The following is a 16200-nucleotide window of genomic DNA, read 5'->3' on the forward strand; positions in this document are numbered from 1 at the left end:
GTTCTGTATGTCTGTCTTTATACTACAACCATACTGCTTTGATTACTGTGCTTTGTAGTATAGTTTGAAATTATGAAGTGTGATTCCTTCAGCTTTGCTCTTTGTGCTCAAGATTGCTTTGGATATTTTGGGTCTTCTATGGTTCCATGTGAATTTTAGGATTTGTTTTTCTATTTTCTGGGAAAAATGCCTTCAGAATTTTGACATGGATTGCATTAACTGTGTAGATTGCTTTGGGTAGTATGGACATTTTAACAATGTTACTTTATTCAGTCTATTAACATGGGCTATCGCTCCATTTATTTGTGTCTCCTTCAAATTCTTTCATCAGTATTTTATAGTTTGCAGTGTATGGCTCTTTCACATTCTTGGTTAGCTTTATTCCTAAGTATTTTATTCTTTTCAGTGCTATTGTAAGTGGGACTTTTTTTTAACATTTTCTGATAGTTTCTGTTAGTGTATAGAACCACAGATGACTTTTGTAGGTTGATTTTGTGTCCTTCAGCTTACTCTATTCATTAGTTTAAACAGTTTTTTGGAAGTGGCATTTTTAGGTTTTTGTAGATATAAAAACATGTCATCTGCAAACAGAGAAAATTTAGGTTTACCTTTATGATTTGGATTTATTTTATTTACATTTCTTGCCTACTTATTCTGGTTAGGAATTCCAGTACTATGTTGAATAGAAGAGTCAAGAACAGGTAACATTGTCTTGGCTGAAACTCAGAAGAAACGCTTTCAGGATTTGTAATTCAATATACTGTTACCTTTGGGCTTGTCATATGACTTTTAATGTGTTGAAGTATATTCCTTCTATATCTAATTCCTTGACAGTCTTTATCATGAAAGGAAGTTGGATTTTGTCAAATAATTTTCTGTATCTATTAATAAGATCATATTTCCCCTATATGCTCTTAATGTAATGTATCACATTTATTGATTTGCATACATTGAGCCATCATTGCATCCTGGCATAAGTCCCACTTAATCATGGTGAATGATCCCTTTAATGTGCTGTTGAATTTAGTTTGCCAGTATTTTGAGTATATTTCATCTATGTCACTCAGGAATATTGATCTGTATTTTTCTCATCATGCCCTTGTCTGGTTTTGACATTACCCTTGTCTGGGGTAATGCCTCGTAAGATGGGTTGAAAGTGTTCCCTCCTCTTTAAACTTTTGGAAGTATTTAAGAAGTCTTGGCTTTCATTTCTCTTTAAATATTTGGTATAATTCACCAGTAAAACCATCTGGTCCTGGGATTTTATTTATTGAGAGGTTTCTCAATACTGTTTCATTCTCTTTACTCATTACTGGTCTGTTCAGGTGTTCTATTTCTTGGTAGGTTGTATGTTTCTAGGAGTTTTTCCATTTTCTTCCTAGGTAAAACAAGTTGTTTGCATATGATTGTTAATAGTCAGTAGTCTCTGATTGTCCTTTGTATTTCTGTAGCATCATTGTAATGCCTTTATATGTATGTGTTTGTTTGTTTTATTTATTATTCATTCATTCATTCATTCTTTTTCTTAGTTCTAGCTAACAGTTTGTCAATTTTATCTTTTCCAAAAAAGCTCAATATAATTTATTTTTCTACTATTTTTGTAGTCTCTATTACTTTATTTTTAATTTTTATTGTAGTATATAGTTGATTTACAATGTTGTGTTAGTTTCAGGTGTAAAGTGAATCAGTTATACATATAGCCACTCTTTTTTAGATTCTTTTCCCATATAGATCACTACAGAATATTGAGTAATTTCCTATGCTATGAAGTAGGTCCTTCTGTTATTTTTATAACTGCTCTAATCCTTATTTATTTCATTCTGCCAACATTGGGCTTAGTTTGTTCTTTTTCTAGTTCCTTTAGTTGTAAAGTTAGGTTCTTTGATTGAGATTTTTTTTCAGAGACAAAAGATTTTATTACTTATGGCACAGCAAACATGAGCATAATACTGTATTGTTTCTCCTTCCCCACCTCCCAGTTGCCATTGGGATGACACAGAGGGGTCCAGTTGGGTGCTATGCATGTACTCAGTTATGTTACACTGAGGAGCGCTGAGTTTGAGGACTCCACTGCTTTTAAAATGAGAGGTTAGCAAGCTTCCTGTTTGTCTGAGGGAGAGACATTACCTCATTCCTCAAGGCCGTTCATTACAAACAAACTCCCGAGGAATGGCTCAGGGGAAGTGCTGTCAGGGCATGCACTCTTTTTCTTCCTTTCTTTTTTTTTTTTTAATTGAAGAATATTTGACGTACACTAGTATATTAGTTTCAGACGTACAACATAATGATTCAGCATTTAAGTATATTACAAAATGATCATCTTTATGAGTCTAGTAACAGTCTGTACCCATCCACAGTTACTGCAGTATCATGAACCATATTCTTTTTTCTGTATATTAAATTCTTGTCAATTTTTATCATATAACTGGAATTTTGTACTTCTTATACCCCTTTACCTGTCTTGTCCAAGACCCACTCACCTCCCCTTTTGCAGCCACCAGTTTGTTCACTGTGTCTGTAAGCCTGGTTTTGTTGTGTTTGTTTTGTTTTTAGATTACACGTATAAGCGAGATCATGTGGTATTCGTCTTTCTCTATGTGACTTACTTCAGTTAGCATAATACTCTCTAAGTCCATCCATGTTGTCACAAATGGAAAGATTTCATCTTTTTATTGCTGAGTAATATATAATATATAACTGTATATGTATATTTGTATACCCATATCTATACATATATATGTATCTATGTGTCTATGTGTGTATGTATCTATATGTATATGTATGTATATCTGTGTGTGTTATGTGTATATTCATATGTATATATGTGTACATATGTGTATATATATATATATATCAATGTTACTTTTTTATCCATTTTTCTATCATTGAACATTTAGGTTGCTATCATATTATTGGCTATTGTAAGTTATGTTGCAATGAGCATAGGGGTGCATATATCTCTTTAAATTAGTTGTTTGCCTTGTTTTGTTTTCTTTGGCTAAATAACCAAAATTGGAATTGCTAAGTCATATGGTAGTTTTATTTTTTTATGTTTTCGGAGCCCTCCGTAACGTTTTCAGTAGTGGCAGCGCCGATTTACATCCTTAGCAACAGTGCAGGTGAGCACTCTTCTCTCCACATCCTCAGCAGCGCCTCTTAATTGTTGTCATTTTTAGGATGGCCATTCTGACAACTGTAAGGTGATATCATTTTGTGATTTTGATTTGCATTTCCCTGATGATTAGTGATGTTGAGCATGTTTCCATGTGCCTTTTATCTGTTTTTTTTTTTCTCAAAAAGAGTATTCAGATCCTCTACCCAATTGTTTTTATTTTTATTTTATTTTATTTTATTTTTGCGGTACGCGGGCCTCTCACTGTTGTGGCCCCTCCCACTGCGGAGCACAGGCTCCGGACGTGCAGGCCCAGCGGCCATGGCTCACGGGCCCAGCCGCCCCACGGCATGTGGGATCTTCCCGGACCGGGGCACGAACCTGTGTCCCCTGCATTGGCAGGCGGACTCTCACCCACTGCGCCACCAGGGAAGCCCTTATTTTATTTATTTATTAAAATTATAGTTTATTTACAATATATCAGCTTCAGGTGTATAGTATAGTGATCCAGGATTTTTTACAGTTTACACTTGATTAAAAGTTTTTACAGGATAATGGCTATAATTCCCTGTCCTCTACAGTATATCTTTGTTGCTTATCTATTTTATACATAGTAGTTTGTACCTCTTAATCCTATACCCCTAACTTGCCCCTCCCTCCTTACCCGTCCCACTGGTAACCACTAGTTTGTTTATAGATCTGTGAGTCTGTTTCTGTTTTGCATATACGTTCATTTGTATTATTGTTAGATTCCACATATAAATGATGTCACACAGTGTCTTTCTCTGACTTCATTAAGCATAATATTCTCGAGGTCCATCCACATTGCTGCAGATGGCAGAATTTCATACTTTTTATTACTGTGTGATATTCCACTGTACATATATACCATATCTTCTTTATCCATTTGTCTGTTCATGGGAATTTCGTTTGCTTTCATATCTTGGCCATTGTCAGCAGTGCTGCTATGAACATTGGGGTTTATGTATCTTTTTGAATTAGTGTTTTCATTTTTTTCCTGGATAGGTACCCAGGAGAGTTATTGACAGATCATATGGTAGTTGTATTTTTAGTTTTTTGAGAAACCTCCATCCTATATTCCATAGTGCCTGCAACAATTTACAATCCTACCCACAGTGTAGAAGGGTTCAGTTTTCTCCATATCCTCCCCAAAATTTGGTATTTGTAGACATTTTGATGAGAGCTCCTTTGACAGGTGTGAGGTTGATCTCTCATGGTTGTTTTGAATTGAACTTCTCTAATAATTAGTGATGTTGAGCATCTTTTCATCTGCCTTTTAGCCATCTGTATGTCTTCTTTGGAAAGATGTCTATTCATGTCTTATCACCATTATTGATTGTGGTGTTCTTTTTTTGTGCGAGTGATATTGAATTGTATGAACCGTTTGTATATTTTGGATATTAACCTTTCATCAGTCATATCATTTACAAATATTTTCTTCCATTTTGCACTTTGACTTTTGATTTTGTTGATGGTTTTCATTGATGTGCAAAAGCTCTTAAGTTCGTTTAGTGCCCACTAGTTTATTTTTGCTTTTATTTCTTTTGCCTTAGAGTCCAGATCCAAAAAAAATATTGCTACAATTTATGTTAAAGAATGTTCTGCCTATGTTCTCTCCTAGAAGTTTTATGGTTTGGTGTATTACATTTAGGTCCTTAATACATTTTTAAAAATATTTATTTATTTATTTTTGGCTGCGTTGGGTTTTCCTTGCTGTGCGTGGGCTTTCTTTAGTTGTGGCGAGCAGGGGCTATTCTTCGTTGTGGTGTGCGGGCTTCTCATTGCGGTGGCTTCTCATTGCAGGGCATGGGCTCTAGGCGTGTGGGCTTCAGTAGTTGTGGCTCGCGGGCTGTAGAGCACAGGCTCAGTAGTTGTGGCACACGGGCTTAGCTGCTTCACGGCATGTGGGATTTTCCCAGAGCAGGGATCGAGCCCGTGTCCCCTGCATTGGCAGGCAGATTCTTAACCACTACACCACCAGTGAAGCCCCTTCTTAATTTATTTTGAATTTATATTTCTGTCTGGTGTGAGGAAATGTTCTCAATTAATTATTTTACATGTAGCTGTCCAGTATTCCCAGCACCACTTATTGAAGAGACTATCTTTTCTCCATTGTGTATTCTTGCCTCCTTTGTAGTAGATTTATTTATCATAAGTGTGTGGGTTTTTTTCTGGGGTCTCTCTTCTATCCATTGATCTGTGTGTCTGTTTTCTGATTGTTGTAGCTTTGTAGTCAGGGAGCATGCTATCTCCAGCTTTGGTCTTTTTTCTCAGGATTGCATTTGCAATGTGGGTATTTTGTGGTTCTGTGTTTATTTTGGGATTATTTCTTCTGTTTGTGAACAATACCATGGGTATTTTGATAGGGATTTCTTTAGATCTGTAGATTGCTTTGAGTAATATGGTTATTTTAAAAAGATTAATTCCTCCGATCCAGGAGCATGGGGTATCTTTTCATTTATTTGTGTCATCTTCAGTTTCCTTCATCGGTGTCTTATACTTTTCAGGATATAAGTCTTTCATCTCTGTGGTTAAATTTATTCCTAGGTATTTTATTATTTTTGGTACAATCATAAATTTTTTTCTTAACTTCTCTGTTAGTTTATTAGTGCAGAGAAAAATAACAGATTTCTGTATATTAATTTTGTATACTTCAATGAAAATAAAATTAACAAATGGGACCTCATTAAACTTAAAAGCTTTTGCACAGCAGAGGAAACCATAAGCAAAATGAAAGGATAATCCTAAGAATGGGAGAAAATATTTGCAAATGAAGCAACTGACAAAGGATTAATCCCCCAAATATACAAACAGCTCATGCAGCTCAATATCAAAAAAACAACCCAATAAAGATATGGGCAGAAGACCTAAATAGATATTTCTCCAAAGAAGACATACAGATGGCCAACAAACACATGAAAAGATGCTCAACATCACTAATTATTAGAGAAATGCAAATCAAAACTACAATGAGGTATCACCTCTCACCCATCAGAATGGCCATCATCAAAAAATCTAGAAACAATAAATGCTGGAGAGGGTGTGGAGAAAAGGGAATCCTCCTGCACTGTTGGTGGGAATGTAAATTGATACAGTTACTATGGAGAACAGTATGGATGTTCCTTAAAAAACTAAAAATAGAACTACCATATGACACAGCAATCCCACTACTGGGCATATACGCAGAGAAAATCATAATTCAAAAAGACACATGCACCCCAATATTCATTGCAGCACTATTTACAATAGCCAGGACATGGAACCAACCTAAGTGTCCATCAACGGATGAATGGATAAAGAAGATGTGGTACATATATACAATGGAATATTCGTCAGCCATAAAAAGGAATGAACTTGGGTCATTTGTAGAGACATGGATGGACCTAGAGAATGTCATACAGAGTGAATTTAAGTCAGAAAGAAAAAAACAAATATCGTATATTGACATATATATGTGGAATCTAGAAAAATGTTATAATTGATCTTATTTGCAAAACAGAAATAGAGACACAGACGTAGAGAACAAGCATGGACACCAAGGGAGGGAGGGGGCGTGGAAAGAATTGGGAGATTGGGATTGACATATATACACTAATGATACTATGTATAAAATACATAACTAATGAGAACCTACTGTATAGCACAGGGAACTCTGCTTGGTGCTCTGTGGTGACTTAAATGGGAAGGAAATCCAAAAAAGAGGGGATATATGTATACATAGAGCTGATTCACTTTGCTGTACAGAAGAAACTAACACAACATTATAAAGCAACTATACTCCAATAAAAATTAATGAAAAAAGAAAAAAATATGTATACTTCAAATTTACTGAGTTTATTTATGCTAATAATTTGTTGGTGAGATCTTTAGGGTTTTCTCTACATATTATCATGTTATCTGCAAACAGTGACAGTTTTACTTCCTTTACAAATTAGATCCTATTTTGTATTTTTATTGTTGTTTTTTTTGCTGTGGCTAGAACTGCTAATACTGTGTTGAAAAAAAGTGGTGAGAGTGGACATCCTTGTCTTGTTCCTGTTCTTAGAGGAAATGCTTTCAGCTTTTCACTGTTAAGTATGATGTTAGGTCTGCTTTTGTCATTTATACCCTTTATTTTATGTATGTATGTACGTATTTATTTATTTATTATTATTTTTTTTAGGCCATACCACGCAGCATGCAGGATCCTAGTTCCTGGACCACGGATTGAACCAGCACCCCCTGCAGTGGAATTGCGAATTTCTAACCACTGGGCTGCCAGGGAAGTCCCTGTCCTTTATTATAAAAAGGTATGTTGCCTCTATATTCACTTTGTTGAGAGTTTTATTTTTTAAGTTTTAAAATTTATTTTTGGCTGCATTGGGTCTTCGTTCTGTGCGCAGTCTTTCTCTAGTTGCGGCGAGCGGGGGCTACTCTTCGTTGCGGTGCACGGGCTTCTCATTGCAGTGGATTCTCTTGTTGAGGAGCACGGGCTCTAGGTGTGCGGGCTTCAGTAGTTGTGGCACGCAGGCTCAGTAGTTGTGGCTCATGGGCTCTAGAGTGAAGGCTCAGTAGTTGTGGCACATGGGCTTAGTTGCTCTGCGGCATGTGGGGTCTTCCTGGACCAGGGCTCGAACCTGTGTCCCCTGAACTGGCAGGCGGATTCTTAGCCACTGTCCCACCAGGGAAGTCCTGATCTTTTCTTCTGTATCATATAATCTAATGTTGCTTCCCGAGAGAGAGAGAGAGAGAGAGAGAGAGAGAGAGAGAGAGAGAGAGCGAGAGAGAGAGAGAGAGAATTTCAGTTATTTTATTTTTTAGCTGTTTGGTTCTTTTTGATATTTTATTACTTTTTGTTGAAATTCTCACTGTGTCCATCTATTCTTCTCCTGACTTGGGTGAGATTCTTTATAATAATTACCTTGAACACTTTTTTTTTCCAGATAGAATCCTTATCTCCGTTTCATCTAGTTCTTTTCCTGACCTTGTGTCTTGTTACTTCATTTGTAACATATTCCTCTCTTTCCTTACGTTTCCTAATTCTCTGCGCATTTCTCTTCTTTAGGTTCAGGTTGTTACACTCCTGGGTCTCGGAGAAGTGGCCTCATATAGGAGATGACTGATAGGGCCTAGCAGCACGTTCTCCTCTGGCCAGCAGAGCTGCGTGCTCCAGGAGTGTCCCCTGTGTGGGCTGCACACACCTTTCTCTTACGGCAGGGCCAACTGCTGTAGACAAGCTGGTAGGTGGTGTTGGACCCTGGCCTAAATGGCTGTGAGCCCCTGCAGTATGTGATTGCCGTGGGTGTACTGATAGCCAAGGCAGCCCTCCGTTATGGGTGGCAATGTTGTGCTCCAGGTGCACAGGTGGACAGGGTAGGCCCCCAGTGTGTCTGGTTGTGAGGCCTTGTGGTGCAGGAGTGCTATGGACATCGTGGTAAACGGGGCAGGCCCCTGATTCTAATCAGTTCCAGGGAAGACTCTAAAATGTTGCCTGCCAGTGTCTCAGCTCCTCGCGGGAGTCCCAGCTGCCTCTTGCCTTTTCAAGAAGCTCTCCGAGATTAGCAAGTGGGTCTGACCCAGGTGTCTTTCACACTACTGGCTCTGCACAGGGACTGAGAACGTGTGAGATTTGTGTGTGCCCTATGAGAGCAAAGTCTCAGTTTTCTTTAGCCTCCAGCTTTCCTGAAAGTAAGCCCTGCAGGTTTTCAAAGCCAGACCTGCTGTGTTCTTTTCTTCCGATGCAGGAACCCTGGGCTGAGTAGCCTGATGCAGAGCTCAGACCTTCCCTCCGTGTGGAGGACGCATGCAGTTGTGATATCTTCCAGCTGTGGCTCACTGTGCTCGAGGTGTGGGTTCCAACTAGACAGTGTGTCCAGTCCTCCTACCTGCCTTGTGGTTTCTCTTTGTTCATATCTTTAGTTGTGGAAAATATTCTCTGCTAGTCTTCAGGTCATTCTCAGAGATAATTTCCATGTAAGTTGTCGTAATTTGGGTGTGTCCGTGGCAGGAGGGGAGCTCAGTATCTTCCTACTCTATCATCTTGATCCCCTCTCAAGAAAAAATTTTAAAATATATGCATTTATTACTGTAAACATAACTCTTTGTACTGCATTGTTTTTCCTGTATACCGTAATTGTAGGTGCTTTGTGTTTCCAATTTTGTTTAAGATTTTTTAAATTTCCCTTTTGATTTATTCTTGTATTCATTGGCTATTGAGGAGCTTGTGCAATTTCTAAGGGTTCTTGAATGTTCATTTATTCTTCTTAATATTGAATTTCAGTTTCATACCATTGTGGTTGGAAATGATACTTGATATGATTTCAGTCTTCTTGGATTTTTGAATACTAGTTTTGCGGCTTAATATTTGACCTATCCCAGGAAATGTTCTACGTGTACTTAAGAAGAATGGAAATTTGCTGCTGTTGAGTGGAATGTACTACATATGTCTGTTAGTGTCACTTGATATCAAGTGTGTGTTCATGTTCAGTGTTTCCTGATTAATATTCTGTCCGGATGAGCATACAGTGTTGAAAGTTGGATATTGATGTTTCTTACCATTATTTAATTTCTGCACATTTTCAGCTTCATATGTGTTAATATTTTCTTTATATGTTTAGAGGCTCCAATGCTGGATACATACATATTTATAATTGTCATAATTGATTGATGAATTAATCCCTTTATCATTTATGATAACCTTCTTTTCTTTGAGAGGTTTGACCTAAAGTCTTTTTTGCCTGATAATAGACTAGTCAGGCAAGTATCATTTGCGTGGAATATCTTTTTTCCTATCATCCAGTTTTATCCTATATATGGATTTAAAGTTAACATAAATATTTTGTACACAGTATATAATTGTACTTTTTAAAATCCACTCAGCCACCCTATGGATTATTTAAATTGAAGTGTAGTTGATTTACAGTGTTACGTTCGTCTCAGGGGAACACCATGGATTTAATATTTTTATAGATCACACTCAAAGTTATTACAAAATAATGGCTGTATTTCCCTGTGTTGTATGATATATCCTTGTTTGTTTATTTTGTACATAGAGGTACTGGATTAAGAGAAACAAACTACTGTCTCTCCCTCCTCCCTTCACTCGCCCCACCGGTAACCACTAATTTATTCTCTGTGAGTCTATTTCTGTTTTGTTATATACACTCCTTTCTTGCATTTTTTAGATTCCACACAGAAGTGAAGACATAGAGTATTTGTCTTTCTCTAACTTATTTCACTAGGTATAAATATTCTAGGCCCATCCACATTGTTGCAAGTGGCAGAATTCTATTTTTGCTTTTAAAAGGCATCTCCATATTGTTCTCTATAGTGCCTCTTACCATTTTACATCCCACCAACAGCATAGGAGGGTTCCCTTTTCTCCACACCCCCTCCAGTATTTATTGTTTGTAGACGTTTTGATGATGGCCATTCTGACTGGAGATAGGTGATACCTCATAGTTTTGATTTGCATGTCTCAAATAATTTGAGATATTGAGCATCGTTTCATGTTTTTTTTTTAAAGTGTGAGAAAAAGTTACATTTGAAGTTGGCTTTTTGAAAGTCTTACCATTTTGAATTTTTTTTTTAATACCTACCACAGGACATTTTTTGAGGGCAGGTGTCATTTACACCCTAACAGTCCTTGCTAATATTAAGTGCCCACAAGCACGTGTTTTAAAGTTGCTGTTGTGGAAATGGCCACAGGTGGTAGGATTTATTCATGCTCCACTCTGGTTACTCGGGTAAACAGCACCATTGTGGAAGTCGGGTTCCTGGGTTGTACATTAGTGTGCACTGTGCCAGAACAAACACCCCAAATCTTGTGTCTCATTACTTCTTGTTTTTTGTTAATTTTTACTTTTTATTAGAGTAGAGTTGATTTACAGTATTGTGCTTGTAGGTGTACAGAATCTTGTTCAGTTATTCATATGTCTATTCACCTTCGGATTCTTTTTCCATATAGGTTATTAGAGTGTTGAGTAGACTTCCCTGTGTTATACAGTAGGTTCTTGTTGATTATCTATTTTATATATATTAGTGTATATAGGTTTTGCCCAACATCCTAATTTATCCCTTCCCCCGACCTCTCCCGTTGGGTAACCGTAAGTTTCTTCCCTAAGTCTGCGAGTCTCTTTCTCTCTCCCTCTCTCTCTTTTTTTGGCTGCACTGTGCGGCATGCAGGATATTAGTTCTCCCAACACTAGGGCTCAAAGCTGCGCCCCCTGTAGTGGAAGCTCGGATTCTTAACCATTGGACCACCAGGAAAGTTCCTGTTTCTTTCTTGTAAATTAGTTCATTGGCATCAATTTTTAAATTCCACCTATAAGTGGTATCATGATATGTGTCTTTCTCTTTCTGACTTACTTCACTTAGTATGATCATCTCTAGGTCCATCTCTATTGCTGCAAAGGGCATTCTTTAATTCTTTTTCGTTTCTGAGTAATATTTCATTGTGAACATGTACCTTTTCTTCTTTATCCATTCATCTCTCGATGGACATTTTGGTTGCTTCCAGGTCTTGGCTATGGTAAATGGTGCTGCAGTGCACGTTTAGTTGCATGTATCTTTTCCAGTTCTGGTTTTCTCTTCATATATGCCCGGGAGTGGGACTACCATATCCTATAGTAGCTCTGTTTTTATCTTTTAAAGTCACCTCCATACTGTTCTCTATAGAGGCTGTTACCACCTTAGATCCCACCAGAAGCACAGGAGGGTTCCCTTTTCTCTAAGCCCTGTCCAGCATTTATGGTTTGTAAACTTTTTGATGATGGCTATTCTGACTGGTGCAGGTGATACCTCGTTGTAGTTTTGATTTACATGTCTCTAATATATGGTGATGGTGAGCATCATTTCATGTGCTTTTAAAAAAAAACATTTTGAGTAGTATTTACCTGTTGATACCGTCTTCATGAAAGTCTGCGATTTTTAGGGTTTTTTTTTTTTTTTAAGGATACTTATCCCCAGAAATTTTTTGAGGGCTGGTATCTTTTATAGCCCGACCAGTGCTTGTGAATATTAAGTCCCCATAAGCAATAGTTTTAAAGTTGCTGTTGCGGGAAAGGGCCACAAGGCGGCAGCATTTCCTCCAAGACCAACTCTGGTTACCCAGGCAACCAGAGCCATTGTGGAAGTCGGGTTCCTGGATTGTACATGAGTGTGGAATATGCCAGAACAAACACCCAAAAGCTCGTATCTCATCACTTCTTGTTTTTTTTTCTAATTTAAGTTTTTTTTTTCTTTGAGTAACAGCAATATACAATGTTCTGTTTTGTAGGTGTACAGAATTTTTTCATTTATACATACAAATATATCTATTCATTTTTGTATTCTTTCCCTTGTAAGTTATTCCAGAGTGTTGAGCAGACCTACCTTGGTATACTTAGGTCCCTGCTGATTATCGAATTTATACGTAATAGTTTGTATTTGTTAATCCCAGCCTCCTAATTTATCCCTTTCCACATCTTTTTTTTTTTGGTTTTTAAGTCTGTGAGACTTAAAAAATTTTTTTTGTTTTTGTTTTTTAAGTCTGTGAGACTTTTTCTATTTTGTCAATTAGTTCATTGGTCTGAATTTTCAGATTCTACCTGTAAGTGATATTATATGGTACTTTTCTTTTTGATTCTAATCTAACTTAGTATGATTATCTCTAGGTTTGTCTGTGTTCCTGCAAATGGCATTATTTCATTCATTGTCAGTCCCGAGTAATATTCTGTTGTGTACTTGTACCACTTCTTTATCCATTCATCTGTCAGTGGATATTTTGGTTGCTTCAAGGTCTTGGCTATTGTAAGTGGTGCTGAAGTTCACATTTGGGTGCAAGTTTTCTGTCAAATTCTGATTTTCTCTGGATATACTCTTAGGAGTGGGACTGCTGGATCATATGGTAGCTGTATATTTACCTTTTAAAGGCACTTCCATATTCTCTGCAGTGGCTGTTAACATTTACATCCCACCTGCAGTATAGGAGGGTCCCTTTTTCTCCAACCCACTCCAGCATTTATTGCTTGTAGACATTTTGACAGTGGCCATTCTGACTGCTGTGAGGTGATGCCTCCTTGTAGTGCTCATTTGCATGTCTTTAATGATTTGTGAATCATTTCATGGGCTTTTTTTTTAAACAGTGTGAGTAGTATTTACCTGTTGATATTGTCTTTATGAAACTCTACCCTATTTTTTTTTTTTTTTTTTTTTAAAATACTTACCCCGAGAAAGTTTTTGATGGCTGGTATCTTTCACAGCCCAGCAGTGCGTGTGAATATGAAGTCCCCATTAGCGATACTTTAAAAGCTGCTGTTGCAGGAAACGGCCACAAGGCGGCAGGATTTCTCCCAAGATCAACTCTGGTTCGTGTTTTGGAGTTATAAATTAGAGTGAAATGTGGCAGAACAAACAACCAAAGCGGCTGTCTCATCACTTATTTTTAAAAAATTTTTATTTTGGGGGCAGTAACAGTGGTATACAATGTTCTGTGTTTTGTAGGTGCCCAGAATCTTTTTCATTTACGTATAGACATCTACTCATCTTCAGATTCTCCTTCCTTATAGGTTATTCCAGAGTGTTGAGCAGACCTACCTTGGTATACTTAGGTCCCTGCTGATTACCAAAATCATATGTAATAGTTTGTATTTGTTAATCCCAGCCACTTAATTTACATTTCCCCACTTCTTTCCTCTTTGGCAACCGTAAGTTTATTTTTTAAGTCTGTGAGACTTTTTCTGTTTTGTCAGTTAGCTCATGGTTGTGAATTGTTAGATTCCACCTATAAGTGATATCATATGATACTTGTCTTTCTGATTCTGACTTACATCACTTACTATGAATATCTCTAGTTTCATCTGTGTTCCTGCAAGTGGCATTATTTCCTTCTTTGTCATGCGGGAGTAATATTCCTTGTGTGCATGTACCAATTCTCCTTAATCCATTCATCTGGTGATGGACATTTGGGTTGCTTCCAGGTCTTCGCTTTGTAAGTGGTGCTGTAGTGCACATTTGTGTGCATGTTTTGTTTGGAATTCTTTTTTTCTCTGGATATGCTCTTAGGATTGGGACTCCCAGATCATATGGCAGCTGTATTTTTACCTTTTAAAGGCACTTCCCTTTTGTTCCCTGTGTTGGCTGTTACCATTTACATCCCACCTGAAACACAGGATGCTCCGCTTTTCGCCTCACCCACTCCAGCGTTTATTGTTTGCAGATATTTTGAAAGTGGCCATTATGACTGCTGTGAGGTGATACCACCTTGTAGTTTTGATTTTCATGACTGTAATCATGATATTGAGCATCATTTCATGTGCTTTTTGTTTTTTTAAACAGTGTGAGTAGTAATTATCTTTTGGTAGCATCTTCATGAAAGTCTTCCCTTCTTTAAAAAAATTTTTTTTTGATTACTTACACCTGGAAATTTTTTGAGGGCTGGTGTCTTTTACAGCCCTGCAGTCCTTGTGAGTATTAAGTCCGCATAAGCAGTCGTTTCAAAGTTGCTGTTTCAGGAAACGGCCACAAGGAGGCAGGATTTCTTTGGAACCCAGTTACGGTCACTGGCAAGCAGAGCCTTAGCGGATGTGGCGTTTTGGGGCTGCAAATTGGGGTGGAATGTGCCAGAACAAACACTGAAAGGCTTGTGTCTCATCACTTCTTGGTTTCTTTTCAATTCAGTTTTTTTTTTTTTTTTATTGAAGTAACAGTGATACACAATGGTGTGTGTGTTGTAAGGGCAGAGAATGTTTTTAGTTTCTACATAAGCATATGTCTGTTCATCATCGGAGTCCTTTCCCATATAGGTTATTACAGAGTGTTGGGTGGACCTCCCTTGGTACACCTCAGTCCTTGTTGATCATCTGTTTTACATGTAATATGTAATCCCAACTATCTACATTATGGCTTCCACACATCTGTCCCCTTTGGTAACCATAAGTTTGCTTTTGAAGTCTGTGAGATATTTTTGTTTTGTCAATTAGTTCCTTGGTGTAAATTGTTAGATTCCACCTATAAGTGATGTCATATGATACTTGTCTTTCTAATTCTGACTTATGTCACTTAGTGTGATTATCTCTAGGTTTATCTAGGTTCCTGCAGTTGGCATTATTTCATTCATTTACATGGTTGATTCATATTCCATTACCTACATGTACCACTTCTTTATCCATTCATGTCTCGATGGACATTTTGGTTGCTTCCAGGTCTTGGCTATTGTACATGGTGCTGCAGTGCACGTTTGGGTGCATGTTTTTTTTTTTCCATTCTGGATTTTGGTGTATGTACTCTTAGGCGCTGGACTGCTGGATCATATGATATCTCTATTTTTACCTTGTAAAGACATCTCCATACTATTCTGTATACTGGCTTTTACCATTTCCATTCCACCAGCACCATAGGAAGGTTCCCTTTTTCCATGCCTTCTCCACCGTTTATATTTTGTAGACCTTTTGATGATGGCCATTCAGACTGGGGCGAAGTGACACCTCATTCTGGTTTTGATACGCGCGTCTCTAGTAATTCAAAATATTGAGCATCTGTTTATGTGCTTTTCGTTTTCTTTTAAACAGCCTGAGTAGTATTTACTAGTTGACAGTGTCTTCTGGATGGTCTGCCCTGTTTTTAATTATTTTCGATTACTTAGCGCTGGACATTTTTGGATGGCAGGTATCGTTGAGAGCCCGGCAGTCCTGGTGAATATATGAAGTGCTCGTAAGCAATCGTCTTCCGGTTGCTATTGCGGGAAATGGCCACAAGGCGGCAGGATTACCTCCTGCCCATCTCTGGTTACCCAGGCAATCAGAGCCTGAGGGCATGTCCTGTTTGGTGGTTGTCACTTAGAGAGGAATGTGCCAGGACCAACACCCCACAGCTTGTGTCTCCTTATCTTTTTTTAAATTCAATTAATTTTTATTTTTTATTGGAGTAACAGTGATATACAACGTTGCATGTGCTGTAAGCGTCCAGAAGTTTTCAGTTATACGTGGACATACATCTATTCCTCTTTGGAATCTTTCCCCACATAGTTTTTTACAGGTTGGAGATAGAACTTCTTGGTACACACAGGTCCTTGCTGATTATCTTTTTTTTTTTTTTGGCGGTACGCGGGC

The sequence above is a fragment of the Lipotes vexillifer genome, unplaced genomic scaffold, assembly GCF_000442215.2.
Source record: "Lipotes vexillifer unplaced genomic scaffold, Lipotes_vexillifer_v1.1 scaffold777, whole genome shotgun sequence".
Lineage (NCBI taxonomy): Eukaryota > Metazoa > Chordata > Mammalia > Artiodactyla > Lipotidae > Lipotes > Lipotes vexillifer.